The following is a 12,791-nucleotide window of genomic DNA, read 5'->3' on the forward strand; positions in this document are numbered from 1 at the left end:
AAAAAAAATGAAGCAAATTAGTTATCATTTTTTAAAAGAAAAGGTAAAAGAAAATTATTACAAAGAAATACAGCTGATCACGCTTTTTAATGCATTGTGTCTGTTTCAAATGTACAATACAAAGAATTAAAGAGAAATTAACAGGAAAATCATATTTATCAATCTCCCACACAATATACTGCCTTCAGCTTAGTATGTTTCAGATCCAAAAATTAAACAAAAGCAGATATTACACCAGTATGGAAAGATTATCTTAGATTGTATCAAAGTGAGCGTTTTTATCTGGTTCCTCTCCTTCCAGGCTAATATAGCAACCCAACTTTTTAGATAAAACCTGCCTGAAATTCTTTTTCCTTAGAACATCTGTAGTAGTAGTAGTAGTAGTAGCAGTAGTAGTAGTAGTAGTAGTAGTAGTAGTAAAAAAACTTGGCTAAAGCAAGTATGGTATAGTGCAGACAGATAATACAGTTGGTCTTGAACAGGACATGATACTGATTGTTCAACACATCAGCTACATCAGTATATAGAAATTTGTTATGTGCTACAGTGTATTATTCAGCCTATGCAAATGAAGTGCAGCAGAGAGAGGGTATCTAGCTGCTGAAGATTTTGAAAGAACAAAATATGGCATTTGTACATGCTATCACCTCTAGTGAAATGTCTTCAAATGAAAGGTATTTCCCTAGAAATCCTACATTTCCTTGTTTAAACAAGTTTCAAACTGATACAACTTCATTAATGTCAGCAGATTTAGTTCTCATTCACTCATTGCTGTGAGTGAAGAATGACACTCAAGATAAAAATTCAACATTTATACATTACTTTTTTTAGCTTTTGTTTTCTATGCACATTTTACAAACATCTTTCAAAGTTTTAATGTACCATCTGTCTCATGATGTTGAATTAATGTGACATTTTATCTTCACAAGAAAACATTTCTAGTAGCATACTGATATCCATTCATCCAGGTTTCACAGACTATATATTTGGGGATAATACTTTTCAGTTGTCAATCTTTTCACCAAAATGTTTCATCTAAAATCTCAGCAACAAGTCAATACAAAATAGAATTAAAAATAGTATTTGCAACATTCCCATGTTGCCACTTTATTGTGAAGTCAAGCAGCTAATTACAAATAAAAATGCATGCCCTATAAAAATAAGCTATTTCTGGTCATCTTATCCATTTCAGATAATTCCAGTTGTCATGACAGTGTCATAACCAACTCTTTGAAAATCCAATGCACTTAAAAGTTGGGAAAGGTTTATATTTTCCACTTAAACAGCATGTACATTAAAAACTTTTACCTACCATATTGCATTTTACACTGAACTGTTCTACAGCTGCTGTCAAATTCTTAGTTTCTTTAGAATATCATTCATCAAGTTCCCTGACATCCAAACATGATCTATGAAATAAAATAACTAAAAATATTAGGTTCTGACTTATTCTAAAGGTGACATAAAAGTATGGTATTGGAAAAACCTTTTGTCCATCCATATGCTAAATAACCTTATTAATAAAAATGCAAAACAGTTCAGTGTATACATATACATTTTTAAGTCAGGACACCTCATTGTCATTTCAAAATGTAGCTTGCCCTATTTGGTGATCTTGAATGAGTTGCCTTTTTTTTTGAGCCTTGGTTTTCCCATCAGGAAAACAAGGAAACAATTCTTAGATTTGCTTGGATATTTGGGATCTAGATACAAAATATATAAACTAATTGCAAATATTATGAATGTTCAGATTTGTGCTAAATATATATTTTGTGATTTTTTTTTTTAACTGTCCAGAAATACAAAGTTACCTTGCTGCAACACAGAGTCAGGCAAGAAACTCAATACAACTTTTAATCTTTTGTTGCACTGCACAGCTTTGAAGATTATGATTTTGTGCCATATGCTATAGAAAACACTTACCTGACTGCACTGATTTAAGAGACACTAACAGCTTCTTTGGGAGATATTGACAATTGTAACTTGCCAGATCCTGCTTGGTATTACAACCAATGTGCATAGTTCTGATAAGTTAGTCACCTACCAGAGTGAGGGGTGTAACATAAGAATTTAAGAACATAAGAGTGTATGAAAACAGATGATGGATTCAGAAAAAAATAAAAACAAAATCCATATTCCAAACAAAATTAGAGAAAAATACCAGAAGTCTTTCATAGAACTCTGATTATTGAAGCTGGGAGTGTGAATCAAGCTGAGTGGTTTGAGTGGGCGTGTTTACTGTCTTAGTTGTCAGTGTTTTGGATTTTTTTTAACATCCATACAGCAAGTGACTTACTAAACCATTTGATTTCATTTAAAATAATTTTTGCACTTTTCAATAAATTATACTTTAGAATTCTTAAGAAATCTGAACTTAGGTCAATATAGATGTACTTAATTTTTGTAGTACTGTTATTTGCACCTATTTACCTAGCCTTGATATTTTAGTTAGTTGAAAATCATTTCATTTTGTATTATAAGTTTCACTTGCACACAAATATTCTTAAAGTATTTTATTTTCTTCCAGACACGGCAGTAAAAAATGTGGAAACTTTTTCTGAAAAAAGTATATAGCAGTTTCCTAGGAACTATGGGCTATCCATTTTCATATAATAAGTTTGTAACTGTCTTTCTAAACTCTAGCGCAGCAAAGGCAAGCTGAATCTGAAAGTGAAATTGAGCTCACTCTGGAGATAGCAATATCACCAGTGTAAGGCTCTGAAGACACTCTTGCCTTCCTTTAACTATAGACACTCTTGTAAGCAACCATACATATGACTGCAGAGGTAAACTGAGCACTTAATTTTAGGACAGCACTGTTATATATGTACTATCACAGCTACACATGTAACATACATGAAAATCCAGGTCAGTACAATATGGCTAGGATTACTCTAAAGGACTAGTAGTAGTAAAAGAGGAATAATGGTTTAATTTAGCCACAAAATTAAGAAGATAAAGCTCTGAATGCAAAAAGAAAGATTTTTCTAATAAGTTATCCCTTTCCTCACTTGGTATCACAAAAATTTATTTGGTTCACCACTAAAAGCTCTGGTTGTCTCATAAAATCATACACCTAGTCAGAGGAAAAATAAGCAACAACCTCCTTCCCCTATCCATCCACTCTGCCCTTATTTAGAATTTTTTTGTACTCAGCAATATGAACAACATTAAAATTATGATGCACTTTGGAAAACAAATCTGGAATTTACTAAATAAATTATATGGTTGTCTGTTTCTGAGGTAAATAAAAATACACTTTCCTAAATATCAATTTTAGAATATCAGATTGTGTGTATTAATTGACAACCCTGTTAAATTGTTTTAACACAGGGATATGCTATTATTATCCTTTGAAATACAAACTTTGCAGGGTGGATATTTCACCAATTAAGATATACCCCATCTTTCAGAAATAAAGATACATATATTATATTAGCTAATATGCACAATGTTTTATACAAAGATATCAGAGAAAACATATTACAATCAAAATTCAGTTTTAACAGAACATAAATACATCTTTATGTATTTTGCTTCAAACATAACTAAGTAAAAGTTTGTTCTTGCTGAAATGAAAGGCAACATTTCCATTATTTTGAGATATTAAAATTTAAAGTGTCTGTATTTGCTATCATTGCTTGAAAGTGTTATTTAAAAATGGAGATAATTTAGTTAAAAAAACTAAACATATTTAGGTTTTTTTTAATTTAGGTCATATTAATCTTGCTATTAATTTGTAATTCTCCACTTGTTTCCTTGGCTTACATACTGAAATACTCTTTAAGGCAAACACTGGTTGTGTTGTATACTAAGGCTGTATCTTACATGATAAGGCATGGACCTCTAAAGGCCAGTAAAAATGAAATAATGCAGATATAAAATATACATTTTTTTATTCTCTGTTGAAGCCTAACATTCATAAGGTCACAATTAGTTATCAGGTATGAAAAGATACAGTAACGTTCTTGATTTCAATGACTGTTACGCAGACAGTAATTGAAAAACCAAAGACTTAATATCTATTTGATTTTGTTACCTGAACCACAACCAGTTTTAAAAATACTTAACTTTCAGTTTTTCAGGGAATTGCACAGTGCCATTATTGCCCTCTTATGGATAAGATGTTCAGAGAGTGATTTGAATTCATAACTGAGAAACCTAAATACCATCCAAACTCAATGCTCTGAGCTATCCATTGAAGACATCTTCGACTATGCAGGAAGTTTAGGTTTATAGATTAGTGTGTATGCTCCTGGCCATATTGAAATTTGTGCTGCAAAAAGGAGAGTGAGTAACCAATGCAGTCATAAACATAAGTTTAAAAATACATATGCAACTCAATTTTTTTTCAAATGCTGTAGGAAGAAAAACATGGAAGCAACTGAACCTTTATTTCATGCAAAACAAATCTTATAAAAAATAAGGGCCACAATCTCAGCATTTGCTTACTCAGAAAGCAAATCAATTATTTTCACAGGCATCACACTGAGAGTATTTACATTAGTGTAAACGAGGTCAAAATCAGGCTCAGAGAGTAAAATACTTCTTCCCCCAAATGGATCAAACTACAACAGAAATAAAAGAAAGTGATTTTATTGCATATGTTTTCACTGAGACATTATTGTGTCTTTAAAAACCTTGACAAAGATAATATTTGCAACAGTCTAAGAAACTGTGGTGTGTATGAAGGGCTTAATCCTGAGAGCAGTTTACTGCCTTCAGTTCCCAATGAAGTCAGCAGAGATTTGATGAAACCCTGCACTTCAGAGGAAGATGATCAGTACCTGCAGGATCTCAGCTATTGTGTCCTGAGGACACAACTCAAATTGCTTTAACTTACCAATATTGGCTCACATTCACCCTTTCATGGGCAAAATCCTAGACTTAAACTCTGTACCAGCTAATTCCTTCACCCCTTCCCTTTTACTGACAACCTATTTGCACAACCCCATGCTACACACAGCTATCACGCCAGCATATCCTACATTACAAGTCCTCTAATCCACCAAACTAAAAGCTCTGGCTCAGTTCTGGGAGCTGAATAGTGTCTACTGTGGAATGCCAGATATTCAGTGAATGCTATACACCACATCCTCTCCCTTATGCTGCGTGGAGAGAATCTGCACTCAGCAGCAATGAGTGTGTATCAACACATGCAAAATATCTTCATGGGGAGCAGAGTGAAGGTCAGCATGACCTGCACTATTATATACACTATAAGCTCATGTCTTGTCTCCCCAGTCCTCACTCTCACTCTTCTCAGGTAAATGCCTCCAATTGCCTACAGCAAGATTCCTAACCCTTTAACTTTTCTTATTCCTATCCCTTGCCCTCCCTCTCTGATGACAAGCTCTCTGGTTATGTTCTCACTTCTCACAGAATTTGAAGGTGAAGGGATGGCAACTACAAGCTGTAGCAACCTCTGTGCCACCCAGCTAATACACAGTATTTACCTGGCAAAAGAAGTGCAAGGATGAAATATAAGCTGACTGGCTGGATGACAAGAATTAGCACTTGATGAAATGAGGCTGTTATGCCAATTAGTGTGTGAATAGCAAAGGAGGCCAAAAACATTGCTTTGCCTAAAGATTTACATGCTGTATGTGACATGGGCCAGCATTAAATTACACCAGAAAAAAATGTCACTGATCACACAAAATGCTATCACAACTTGGAAAAAAATAAAAACAACAATATGGCAATGATTTTATTGCATTATCCTCTGTTTCTTCCACCTCATAGGACTGTTTCTGAAGAGACCACATATAAATTAATGAAGCAAGGAGCTTTTACCTGCTATTCATTCAGCTTTCTTTTTCCTTTTTCTCTTATTTTAACTTCATTAAGTTTAATTATAATTCATGTAATGAAACTTCTCTAATAGTTCTTTTTTTTCGTTACTATTTAAACCTTTCAACTACTTGTGTTACATTATGCTATCATCTTCTCTTAACAGAGATACATTTTTACAAAGCAGGTGCTATCTAACCTGACAAATTCCTCCTAATTTGACACAATTCCACATCATACTCTCCCTAAAATAAATGATCTTTAAGGGAATCTTTATTCCCTTAAAACTGTCTGTATTTAAATTTCCATATTTTATTTTATCTTCTTTTTCCGTCTTCAGCACTCATCAATTCCTTTAAACTCCATGTTGGCTCCGGATCCTATACCTATCAAAATTTCATGCTGTCTGTATTTTAGCTGCTCACCTGACTATAGGCTTGGAGTTGATGAGAGGGTATTCTGAAAGTACAAGTTCCTGTAGGGAACAGTCAAGGAGAAGTAAGAGCCATTCACTATTATCTTGGTGGCAGCCTAACACACCGCTACAGTAGGCTTGTATTGGTGTGAGAGCAGTCCTGTGCCATCCATCCTTAAACCAAAGTGCCAGTATGATGAAAATTTGGGATGAAATCAGGGTCAACAGAGGATGTGATAGAAGTCAACCGGAGTCAGGCAGGGAGACAACTAATGAGTATATTACAGGCAAGAGGATACCTGCACCTGAGCTGCTTAGAACTTACTGCCATGCTCCATGGTACTGGGCAGCTCTTGGAAAGTCCCTGGCAAGCTACAAACCCAATGCCAAGCACAACTTCTCATATCAAGGCAGAATGAGCTACTGAGAGGTCACGGCTATGCTCAAGTCACCCTATACATACAACAGGCAGAAATACTGGGTTAATTTGGACTGGAGGTGTTCGTTCAAGTCAGACTCAACTTAGTATTTAAAACAGAGTATAGGTTTATACAGCAAATCCCTACTGCTTGCATATACGTTAGGACTGTACACAGAAGTTACTGGAACGTGTCTCAGTGATTTCAATAGCTCTGGGCTGGGTTCCATGTGTACATATGGTGAAATATATAACTTCTTTTTTTTAGAGGTGTGCCACACTAAAATTCCTGGTTGCTCAGTCCAAGAGCAACTAAAAGGAATGTAGGGATCTTGCTTGCATACTATCTGATATTTATTTACAAATATAAGCAGATACCCATAAAAAGAGAAGCAGTTTTGACAATTCAGCTTTAAACCTAGATCATAAATTAGTATTCCTTCCCTGTTTATGTTTACTTTTATTTATTTCAGATTCTCCATATCTTTTGATAAAATGATGTCTAGAACTGAAACAAATATTCTGTGAACAAGTGCAACTGCATTATAGGAAGAGATTAACTACATTGTTCCTCAATATAATGTACATAACTTTTTTTCTGGTCATGTCCATGCTCCTGAGATTTTCTTCCCCCACAAGAACCACGTATACTTGTAGTACTTCTTCCATATGTTTTACCTTCAATTATTGCAAGATGAATCTCATTTTGTTATTTCTCTGTATTGCCCCTTCGTGATATTTTTGCCATCATAACTTCTATTTCTTCTAAGTCAACTCAAAGTTAAATTAAACCACTAAAAATATTTATTGCAAATAAAAGAGGTCTTACTCAAGTTATAATCATACTGGATTATTAAAAATATGATAAATTAAAGTGACAGTGCAAACAGATAATCTAAAATATTTATTTGTACGTGCTAGCACTGTGCAGCAGGAGTTTAACCTAAGAACATAGGAGAATCTTTACATCTGAACACATTACAAACTGTTCCAGTTAGGCTGACTGATTCCTGTTCTACCCTTTATCACCAGAGTTCACTTTGTTCCAGTTGACCACCTCTCAGCCGAAGGAGCATTTCTCAAGGGCATTATTTCATTTTAGTCCTCGTAACTCTCATATAATACAAACCTAATTTCAATTTAAATGCTCAGAATTATTTACTTCTGAAATCAAGAGGCTTTGAACCAAGCTGAAAGCTGGAGAAAGATTTACTAGAGGAAAGAATGTATATGGATTTTTTGCACAAATTGCTGCTTTGGCTTAATTCTTGAGCATTTTTCAATTGGTGTTTTATACTCAGCCTTGACTCATTGGGGGACTGAGAAAAGTACCTACCACTTCTCTTAGTTACCACCTTAAATATGCTTCTGCCCACTTCAAAGTAGGAGCATGAAGATATTTCTTTGATCCTTTTAGCTGAAGTTGCAATTTGGAATGCAAAATTCTCACGGCAAGGAATCAGCAAATCATGACAAAAAACCCCCTCTGGTCTCTGCTTTAGTTGCCGTTCTCTCCGAGTGTGTGTGTAGGCCTTAACTCGTAAGTGGAAAGGCTATCTTTTCTCGAAAACAGTTTTTACTAAATGTGTACATATGCAAGTTGTATATGGAGAAAGCAGAGTTATTAAAACTGTTATTTACATTCATGGTTAATTTTATGAGATTATCCAGTTCTGAACAAACTATTATATAAAATTTACACACACACATATCCAGACACAAAAGTCTATAGGTAGTTTCTTCCTCCTCATGAAAACATAACCCAAAAGTGTATAAGTGGAAGAAACAGAATCCTACATAATACATAGCTTTAATAACATAGGGAGGAAACTTAACTTTTCTAATTTTTTCTGTGTAGCATAAAAACAACATTCCATATTTCAAGCATTAATGTTTCATGAGTTTCAAATTACATTTGCAGGGAAGTGTAATGTATTTTGAGTAGTTTCATTTATACTTTTCACTTTTTCATAATTAAAAAAAGAAAAAATGAGCTGGTTACATACTGAATTATACAACAGCAAAAAAAACCCAGATTTTTACTCTGTTGCAGAATATGTACCATACATGGAAAACACACTGATGATGCCTTTGTTCAAATGAAACATCTTTTAAAAAAACAGAAATACTAACTGCTCTGGCCACTAAAGACTGAATGACACTTTCAGTGATAGCAGAATGTTAATTCTATTCTCCAGCTAAATTCAAAATAGTTAATTTTTTCCCCCTACCTAAATTCTCCCTGCAATTTTAGCTTTCTTTTCCTCTTTCAACTAATTCATTGCATAGTGTTCTATGAACACCTGCAAACATTCCACACAGACAAGGATGGGTTTCACAAAAGAATAAATATTTACAGTATTATAGAGTACAGTAATTTGGGATGCTTTTGACTGAAAGACACCATGTAATTATAACGTAATATCATTACTGGAATTGCTGGAAAGACACTTCTCAATACAAAATAATCTAGAAAAAAAGTAGCTAATGTATACTCTTTCAGAAACAAATCTATGTCTCACTGATGGTACCAAGAAAACTCCCACTGGTTTGCATTAGACAGATTTTAACTTAAAATCTCATAAAACTTGCTCCAGATTTCAGAGAGAAGTAAGCTTCCTGCAAGTTATTGGGGCACTGGTGCTGCATCTCTTTCTCTACACTTTCCTAGTCACAAAAACTATAGGTGTTAGTTTGGCTATCGGCTCATGGCTTTTAACTCATTGTCCAAATACGCACTGCAAACTGGCTGCTTTCAGGAAGCATATTCAGACCAAAAGAAGATAGGTACAAGAACTGCAAGGACATTTCTCCACTTCTCAAGATAAAACTTGAAAGGTTGTATCCACGTGCTTTAAATGTACTTGCCCGTAATAGAGCAGCTATAAACTTGTTCTGACTGATATGCTATATTTCAACTAGAAATCTTATACTTGGTGAAAGCAATCACTGGGAGAAATCCTATGGCTTGAAACATGCAGGAGATCAGATGGTGTTAACAGTAAATCTTGGAGTTATGCTTGATGGCCTACATGCACAGACACTTAGGAACCCATTTACCATTGATTTCAGGAAGATACAGGTTTCCAAACTTTTACATGGCTGTGGATCTGCAAGACTGAAAAAGACCTAACAGTTTTCTTAAGTAAGCTTTGGACTAGAGTAAGAATTTTCAAATTAAATATGCAACATTAAACATCACAGAACATCACAGATACTCATTACAAATAGTGCCCATTTTTCAGTACTAACTCTGATAAACATGTGGCTAAAATACATGATGATGCGCTTCTAAAACAAATGAATACAGAAAATTATATGAGCTACTTATTGCACTTAATTCAAGCCAGAGGAAAAGATGGTCCGTAGATATGTGCAAAGGAAACTCAACAGCGTTGTGCCAATGACACTTTTCAATGAAGCTGACTGGAACTTGAAAGCATGGAAGTCTTAAAACAGGATCTCAGAAATACATTGTGGTATTCATCCTCTGACACAGCTGCCCAGATTACAGCATATTTTAATGGCATAGCAAACTTCATTCAAATTTGTTTAGGATTTAAATCTGAATTTAAAACAAAATCACAGTCCAGAATTCCATTATTTTTTGTAAAGAGAATAAACATCAATTTCTGAAAACTGCTTTTTAAAATGTATCTATTTAGCTATATGACTAGACAGGAAAAAAGGACACTAACAGCCCTATTTTTATTTGTTGGAGAAATACATATATGTATAAAATAATTAGCAAAAAAAGTGATAGAGACAGAGGTATTATACTTTATCAGTCTGGAAGTGAAATGTTATGCTGCTAAACTTGACAAACTTTTTGATTAACAACAGTATTAGGGGAAAATGAATTCTGTGCTTAAATATTAAAAAAAAAAGTCCAAGAAATATGATGCATTTAATTAATAAAATGAACTGTAGATCAAAAATAAGGTCTAAGCTACTGTGCAGTACCTTCAGCATGTTTTGTCAACATTAATCTGTCTCTAGCATATACAGCTTTGCCTTAGTGCATATAGGCATATATGCAACAACTGATTTTTACAAGATTCTTAATGCATTCATTAAGGACATTTGGCAATTCAAAACAAAATTTAAGTTCGCAGTCTACACTATATCTATCTATAGGAGGCCTCCCTTTTCAAAGCTTTGGAAGACTATGATTCAGCAGAATCATTTCAGTTTTACAGTATAGAAAAGTAGGATTTGTAAAGTCTATCAAAAAAAGTAAGCTTCCTTCTCAAAGCTCACTGAGATCTTCTTGTGGGAGAAATACATGGAGAAATACAACATTTTAAAAACAATTTTTTGTGTTAGCTATGGTGAAAAATTCTACTAAATGTAGTCCAGTTTTGACTGATGGCTGACACAAAACAGCTAGATTTTGATCACTTCAGTTTGCCAAAGCTACTAAAAGATTTTAGGACCTTGCAGCAGTTGCTTCTTCTGATCTTTGCTTGGAGCTTGTCAATATAGAGATAAATATCATTATCGCTAAGATGTAAGAATCCTCAATTGTTTCTCTAGTAACAATAAAAAACCCTACATTTCCATAATGTCTTTTTTTTTTTTAAACACAGAATATTAATATTCTTGAAGAATTCCCTCAATTCAACTTTCAACTGATCAAAAAAGTTATTTTTTTTGAGACACAGGACCCTTGTAAGAATTTCCTAAGTAAGGCTGTTTTGATACTAATTGTTTAAAAGCAGCAAAATTTAATCCTGAATATTAGGAAGACAATCTCTGTGATGAAAAACACAGCTCCAGACGGGATGGATGGAGAAGTAGGAGGAGGGAGATTAGGGGGAAACAGATTAGAGAGTCAAGGGAATACACTGCAGCTGTGATACACCACACCACCACTGCTGGGAAAGCACAGAGAAAAGGTAAATGTTCAGCCAGTCAGTACTGTTAACATGCCGAACAAGAGTATCACTGATCTGATCCACGTCACTGGTATCACTGATCCACATCAACCTCGTGAAAGTTGTACTAGACACTGCATTGGATTTACTTGTTGTTTAAGAAAAGGAGGGTTTTATACTATTTTTTTTTACCTGAAATTTGTATTATTTATCAAGTGTTTTAATTTCTGTCCTGTGTAATAAAAAAAATACAATTACACTTGTACCTCCTTCAGTATTTATCTAACTTCACTTTTCCTTTACTGTGTTCAGGTAATAATATCAATATTTTGTAACCATTACTTATAGAGGACATTGGTATCTATATATTAGTATTTATAATAGGTAGGTACAAATTCAGACAAAGATGACTTTTTTTAACGAAACAATCCACAGTTCTATTGATGGGCACTGGTCTGTGGGAGGGCTTGATCTCTCAGTACATTAAGTGGCTCACTGGCACAGAAAACTCTTATTGGTATAGTTTGATATCTAGAACTGGATTCTCAATTAAGCAGGACAGATGTTTGAAAAGAACAGTTCTTATGGATAGAAGGAGACAGGTGGTAAGGAAAAAGCTGCACTTCCCTTTCCAGGACTCTAGAAATATTCTTTGCTATGAAAGAAGAAATGAACCATAATTTAAAAAAATGCATGATTAAAGTTAGACACCTAAAAGCTTATTTAAGCATCTTAATCCAAAACGAATGCCGCATGTTCAGCAATCCTGAAAACCAAACCATTTATTTAGATGATTAAAAAATAAATAAATAAAAAAAAAATCAGGCATTCATTTAAAAACTTCCAGTGATGATATTCTTTGCCAATTTTGAATTAAGGCTGCATGCCCATGTCCGTTTTCCTGAATGTGTCCTTAACAAACTTGTAACATGAAGAATTTATGAATTGCTGATCAGGGAAGTGATTACTTTGTGCAAAAACTTATTCCTTCTCAAAGTCCATTGATACAAATTATTATAACATGAAAAAGAAGGTCCAAAGGTACCTTGTCAGGTTTAGTCACCAAATTGTAATGAGAAAATATTTTACTAAGAGATATATAAATACAAATTTTCTCATGACTTACTCATTCCATTTAGTAAACAACAGTCTTCCTTCAGACATAAAAACACAGTAAGATGGCAGAGCCAAATAGTTTTTAAAAGGAGGAAGATGGTAAACACTCACAACATCTAACTAGGCACACAGTTAAAAATAAGAAAAGGAAAAGAAAGGAAAATCCTTATTA

General features: G+C 34.0%; 1 protein-coding gene across 1 annotated transcript in view; it reads right to left on the reverse strand.

Annotated features, from left to right (window-relative positions):
- NOVA1 (NOVA alternative splicing regulator 1) overlaps positions 1 to 12,791 on the reverse strand; it is a 154,516-nt gene that overhangs the window by 3,158 nt on the left and 138,567 nt on the right. The window lies entirely within an intron of this gene.

This window comes from Apteryx mantelli, chromosome 4 (assembly GCF_036417845.1).
Source record: "Apteryx mantelli isolate bAptMan1 chromosome 4, bAptMan1.hap1, whole genome shotgun sequence".
Lineage (NCBI taxonomy): Eukaryota > Metazoa > Chordata > Aves > Apterygiformes > Apterygidae > Apteryx > Apteryx mantelli.